The following is a 5,884-nucleotide window of genomic DNA, read 5'->3' as shown; positions in this document are numbered from 1 at the left end:
ATCAGAGTAGGGTGATCTAAGTTGAAGAAAGAATACCCTAGGGGAACAGTAAAATGGGGGTGGAGAAATTCTGCAGGGAGGGTAAGGGAAAGTTGAACATAAACCTTCATACAGTAACTTGCAGTGACAAGGGCTTGGAACTCGATGGGGTTATTAACATTGTCATTTCCACCCCTAGGTAATTCACCAGGCCACCCTCCTTCCATTCCAGATACTGCTTAACAAGGATCTATAATACTTAGAGATGTAAATGTACAATGTTCTCTCTCCTGGGGCTTGGTTGGATTTAATATGTCATGTCAGTCAATGTTCTCTGTGGTGCCTTCAGGGCATGGGATGCTTTATTTCTTTTTGAATTTATAACAGTGCAACATTCGGTTAGGCGGTCCAGGGTGTTCATAAAACCTGGGGGTGGGAGTGGGAAGGAGTAAGAGAAATGGAATTTATTTATTGAACACCTACTATGTGCCACGTATTGCTAAGCACTTTAGGTATATTTTATTTCATCTTCAAAATAACCTCAAGAAACGCCATTTATTATGTTCGTAGATAAAGAAATTGAATTCAGATGGTTAAGTGGCCTGCTCAAGGTCACAAAAACCAGGCTGAAATTTATACTGCTTCATGTAACCCGTTCCCCAAAGTTGGAAATTGAGACTCAAGGCATTGATTCAAGCAGCCTGTACCTATAGATGGTTGAGTCCCTAATCTTCCCCCACTGGGTTTCACTGCTGGAGGAAGGTCCCTGGTCCTGAGTGGCCTGGACTGCACCTCTCTGGAGGATGCACTGTCACATCAGTATGTGCATACTTGCCCCTGACCTTGCTAGATTATTATTTGTGGCCGCAAAGTGTCTCCCTTGCTCCCTTTTCCCTTTGGGCTGCGGAATTGAAGGGTTGGTAGAAGTCCTCTCCGATACGGTTGGGAGTTTGCAGACGGCCCCTGAGAGCTGGGGCGTTCCGAATTGGCTGAGCGCTCCGCGGGGAGGGCGGGGAGTTTGCCGAACGTCCCTGGCCGGAATCCCTGCCTTAGAGAGCTGCGAGCTCAGAAGCTGGAAGGAAGTTGGAGGGGTCGGTAAGGGAGGGAAGGAAGAAATTGCAGACAGACCCCCCGCCCTGGTCGGCTGAGCCCTGGAGGAACGTCTCTGCAGTGTCCAGGCCGACTGTGGACGCGCCGTGCGCGGCCCCGCCAGGGCTGAGAGTTTGCAGACTGTCCCTGCCGCGGCCCGCTCAGCGGCGGCCCTGCGGCTGCCGCGGCGGCCCCGGGCGCGATCCAGCCCAGGTAGCCGCGCCGCAGGCTCTGGGCGCCGCGACCCCGTGCCCCGCCGCGCCTTGGGCTCCCCTGGAGACAGCGGCTGGCAGGCACTCCCGGCTGCTGCTACCGCTCAAACAAGGAGGTGAGAGCCAGTGGGTCGGGGCGATCGCGTCGAAGCTCTCCATCTCCGCGGGGAGATGAACGTAGAAGGGACCGCTGAGGGCGCGGGGAGCTGGGCGCGGGGGTGGGGGAAGAGTCTGCACCGTGGGTTGCCCGTCTGGGGTCTTCCGCCCTCCGCTACCCGGCCGCCTGCCTGGGTGCCCTGGCCGGGTTGAGAGACCCGGGAGTGCGGCCGGGGATACGCCTTGAGGCGCCCACCTGCCCGGGGCAACCGCTTCCCAGGGGAGACTGCAGAGCTCCATGGCTCTTGGGAAGTGGGGGTTGTGGGCTTTTCAAGGGACTGTCCGGAGAAGGCTTTAGTTGCGCGGACTGGAGGCGAGCAGCCAGGGATGGTAGATGGGCGCTCGGACCCCGGAGGAGCTTGGTGGGGTCACGCTGAGGGTGTGGGCCGGGCTGGGGTGCCCGGGACCTGGGAGCGCAGGGCGGGCTCAGCCACCGGCCGCTGGGGAGTAAAAGAAGGAAGGCTGGCTCCTGGCCCCTGGGAAAGAGAGATGTGGGGGGCGGGTGCTCTGGTTCAGGGGGCCAGGGAAGCCTGGGGGTGCCCCCCACCCTTAAGGGACCTTCGCGAGCCGCGGATACCGCCCGCGCGCTCTGGAGGCTGCCTGGCCGGAGAGGCTGCGGGGAGCGCAGAGCCCACACCCGCTCACACAATCCCCGAGAGCATGCTCAGTGCGGCCTTGGGAACTTCCTGCCTAGTCGCGAGCCGCCCAGGCCCCCTCCCGGCCCCCTCCCGGCCCTCGGCTGCCAAACTTGGGGGCGCGGCGCGCGTCAGTGGTCCTTTCGCCTCCTCGTCTTTGCCCGGCTCCCGGCGTTGCTCCCATCGGTCGTCCCTGCGGTTGAGAACGGGGGCGTGAATGTCGCCCCCAGCTTCCCGAGGCCAGGTCCGAGGCCGGGTGGCCAGAGGCATGGCGGTGAGGCCGCCTGATGTAAGGAGCCGCTCGGGATGCGCTCGCCGCGCGCGCGGACCAGGCGCGGTGAGCAGACTGGATGGAAGGGGGTGTGTGAGCCCGGGGACGTTCGCGCGCACACACTTGCTGTCACACACAAAGCCGTGGTTTCGTAGCTGCCGCGCGGAAGAGAAAAGAGGTGGCGCTTGCATTGTCCGGCGGCGTTTGGAGAGCAGACAGGGTGCCGGGCGCTTGCGGGCTGAGGTAACCTGGCGATGCAGAGGGTTTTCAGAGATGCCCGAGTCGAGGTCTGGGGCCCGGTACTCCTGTCGCTGACTGCCAGGCCCGGCCCAGGGCGGACACCTCCCTCTGCACCCGGCCCTGACGGCCCAGTTAGGAACGGCTGGGCACTTTGGGGGCGGTGAAGTTGGGGAGGGGAAGGCTGAGGTTTGTGCAGGGTTCCCCAGGGAATGACAGTACTGCACCTGTAAACAACTGGGATCCGAGTGTTAGAGGTGGAATCTCATTCTAAAGAGGGGCGGGTGGGAAGCCGGTGCGCCCCGCCTCCGTTCATTGCCAGGACCTGAGCGACTCCGTGGGTTTTTATTTCGAGAGACACACCCACCGCCCCCCCACCTCCCCGCTCCACCCGTCCCCCAGTTTAGCTACCTACATCCTGATCCTTAACTCGGATTAGAAGTTCTTCGATTTTGATTGGAGAAAATCACCAAAATGTTTTTCACGGACGGGTAAACCGTAACAGGTGTTTCTTAATAAATGAACTTTTATTCCTCCCGCCTACCTCGCCCCCCTACCACCACCCCCCCCCCCCGCCCCCCAGCACAGATTCTTTTCGCTCTTATTGTTCAGGGCTGAGATAGGAAACCCTCACATTTGGTTAGCTCTGTTAGGATTACAGCAAAGCTCCGCTTTCTAGACTTTTTAGTTTTTTCAGTTACTAACTCGAAATCCATGTAGTCAACTTGAAGTAGAGAGACCCGGAGAAGAGGTGATGGCATTGGCAGAAGAGGGTGACCTTTTGCCTCTTTTAGGGACGGGGGGTGGGGGGGGGAGAAGAAGGACCCTGCTCTGCCGGACCCCTGAATGGCAGACCTGGGTTTCTGGATAGAGGTTTGGTCTTTACATTTTTTCATCCCCTCCTTGGTTCCAGCCCACCTTCTCGAGTCTGGGATACTTGTGACTGGAGTCACTGGGAAAGGAGTCTACTGTACTAGTTTGGGACTTTGCAGGGTTCGAGCCTACACTAGCGGCTGCAGGTTGGTTTGAAGGTGCCTGCAGTGACAGGCAGGTGGGCTGGGTGGCTGTGCTCAGATCTGCTAGTGGCATCTGTGTGCCAGCAGCTCAAGCGTCTCTGAATTGCCTCAGGTGTGCACATCTCAAGTGCTTTGTGTTTGGAATTGTGAATATAGTACTCATATATATATATATTCACACATCCGTACATGCATTTTTATAAAGAAGCATGTACACATGTATGTGCATATGCAGTGTTCTCTGGTAGCAGCTTGGGGCTGGAAGGGACCTTAGGAAATCACAGGAATTCAAATTTGCTCCCTTCCTGTTGAGTTTTCTCAGTTTAAACATCACCAACCAGCCTTTGCCCAGTTGGCCTCCAAAAGCATTGCAGCGCCAGAATCCCCATGATCCTAGCCCAGGGAGTGCCTTTGATTCCTCTGTATGAAGTGAGCCTCTTAATACTCCTGTGGCTTTAAGTCATTGCAGAGACTTAATGCTCTAAGTCATTGCAGAGTCACTCTCAGGTTGATTTTGGCAGGGGACAGATGGTGACCACTGTCCCCTGCAGAGCTATCTGGAAACTTGCCAGGAGCATTCATCAATAAGACCTTGTTTGGGAAGTTCTTGTCCTTTTGCACTCTGGTCCTCCAGGCAGGTAGTTGCTCTGCTCCTTCCCTAGAGGCCTAAAGAGCCGAGAGGATTCTTTCTTTTCTCCTCCTCGTGTGTCTTGGCCTCCTAGCTGTAGGAGGTTGGAGTGGCTGTTGAGGGTGGTGTTCTGCACTGATGTTACCACAGGAGGTCTTGGAAAAGTTGGTGCTGTGGGGGGCATGATCTCTGGGGGTTTGTTAGAGGGGATGTCAAATTTGGGGGAAGGGTTTTGGTGTCAGGTGAACTGTTAACAGATAGTTTTGGCTGAAGGAAGATGCGTGTGTTTCAGAATCTAGGTACTTTAAGAAAGAGAGAGGTAATACCTTTGAGAGAGTGCCAGGTGGGTGACAGTTGAGAGTCTTACGTGAGAAATAAATTTGGTACTCGCCAGGGCACGTTTTACTAGGCTGCCTTTAAAGTTCATAATTGCTTTGAAGTATAGAGTCACTCTTAATGGCTGGAAGATGGTTAAACTTAAAAAAAATTTTTTTTCTTTAAATCAGAGTATGGTTGATTTACAATGTTGTATCAATTTCTGCTGTATAGCAAAATGACTCAGTCATACACATATATACATTCTTTTCTATATTCTTTTCCATTATGGTTTATTCCACAATATTGAATAGATGGCTAAACTTTAAGATTTCTGTTTGAAATTGAGTTAAGTTCTCCCCAACCCCATCTTCTTAAAGCTGCCAGTCTAAGCCATGCCCCTAAACAGTCAACACTCAAAGTCTGAGCATAGCTGTAAACCTCAGTGCCAGCTGAGGGTTTTCACTGAGTGTTTATCAGGCAGCCACTTTGAGCCGGGTTTGGTGGGTGCTGGTGCTGGGTATGAAGACGTCCTCCTTCAAAATTATCTTCTCACTTTTAATGCATCTGACTTTCTCTTTCCCTGTGTTAAGGCAAACTAATAGCCCTTGGAAAGTTGCCAAGATGGGTCCCAGGAGCCTTAGTCCTGTAACAATGTTCTCAGCTAGAAGAGTTGGAACTTGATCTGTGTTTGCCCACTTTGTTTGTGTGTGCGCTCAGTCATGTTGGACTCTGCAACCCCATGGACTGTATCCCACCATGTTCCTCTATCCATGGGATTTCCTAGGCAAGAACACTGGAGTGGGTTGCCATTTCCTCATTTTTTTCATTACCATAGTTAAGTCTATCCTTCCCTGACTTTGTCATATCTGGAAAGCTGTACGTGTGCCTGAGAAAGGTCATAGGAATCTTTTTTTCTTCAGAATCCCACAGTTCTCTTGTTTGAGCACCTACCCTTCTGGAAACAGGACAGGGGCCTTTCTGTCAGGGCCTTTGTCCAGCCTCAAAAATCTGGACAGGCGGGGGGGTTAAGCTGTTGTGGCTGGTCTTGTGGGGGCAGTTCTCCCTTTAAACGCCACCCCCCACCACCACTGCCATGCCTGTGTTAATGCTTGCTGGACCTTGTCCCCAGCTGGGGCAGCAGCCTAGGATGGCTAAGGAGTATTGATCCCACCTTGTCGCCTATGAACTCAGCAGCCAGATGTACCCAAATACTTCCTTATCTGCAAGAGTTAAGTACTGCTGTTTGCAATTGATTTAGTTTGTTTAAAAATGTCATCACTTCAAGGTTATCTGTAGAAGAATAACAGCCTCACTGATTTTGCATCCCTTGGGGTTGCGGGTAG

At 53.8% G+C, this 5,884-nt stretch overlaps 1 protein-coding gene across 10 annotated transcripts in view; it reads left to right on the top strand.

Moving 5' to 3' along the window:
* Positions 1 to 1,030: 1,030 nt before the first annotated feature.
* MGAT5 (alpha-1,6-mannosylglycoprotein 6-beta-N-acetylglucosaminyltransferase) overlaps positions 1,031 to 5,884 on the top strand; it is a 398,270-nt gene continuing 393,416 nt past the window's right edge. For all 10 annotated transcript variants that reach the window (XM_059875762.1, XM_059875759.1, XM_005202537.5 and 7 more), the window contains exon 1: positions 1,031 to 1,396. The gene's annotated coding sequence lies outside the window, so the exon portion shown is untranslated. The remainder of the gene's footprint in view (positions 1,397 to 5,884) is intronic.

This window comes from Bos taurus, chromosome 2 (assembly GCF_002263795.3).
Source record: "Bos taurus isolate L1 Dominette 01449 registration number 42190680 breed Hereford chromosome 2, ARS-UCD2.0, whole genome shotgun sequence".
Lineage (NCBI taxonomy): Eukaryota > Metazoa > Chordata > Mammalia > Artiodactyla > Bovidae > Bos > Bos taurus.
This window is presented reverse-complemented; position numbering and strand designations above follow the sequence as displayed.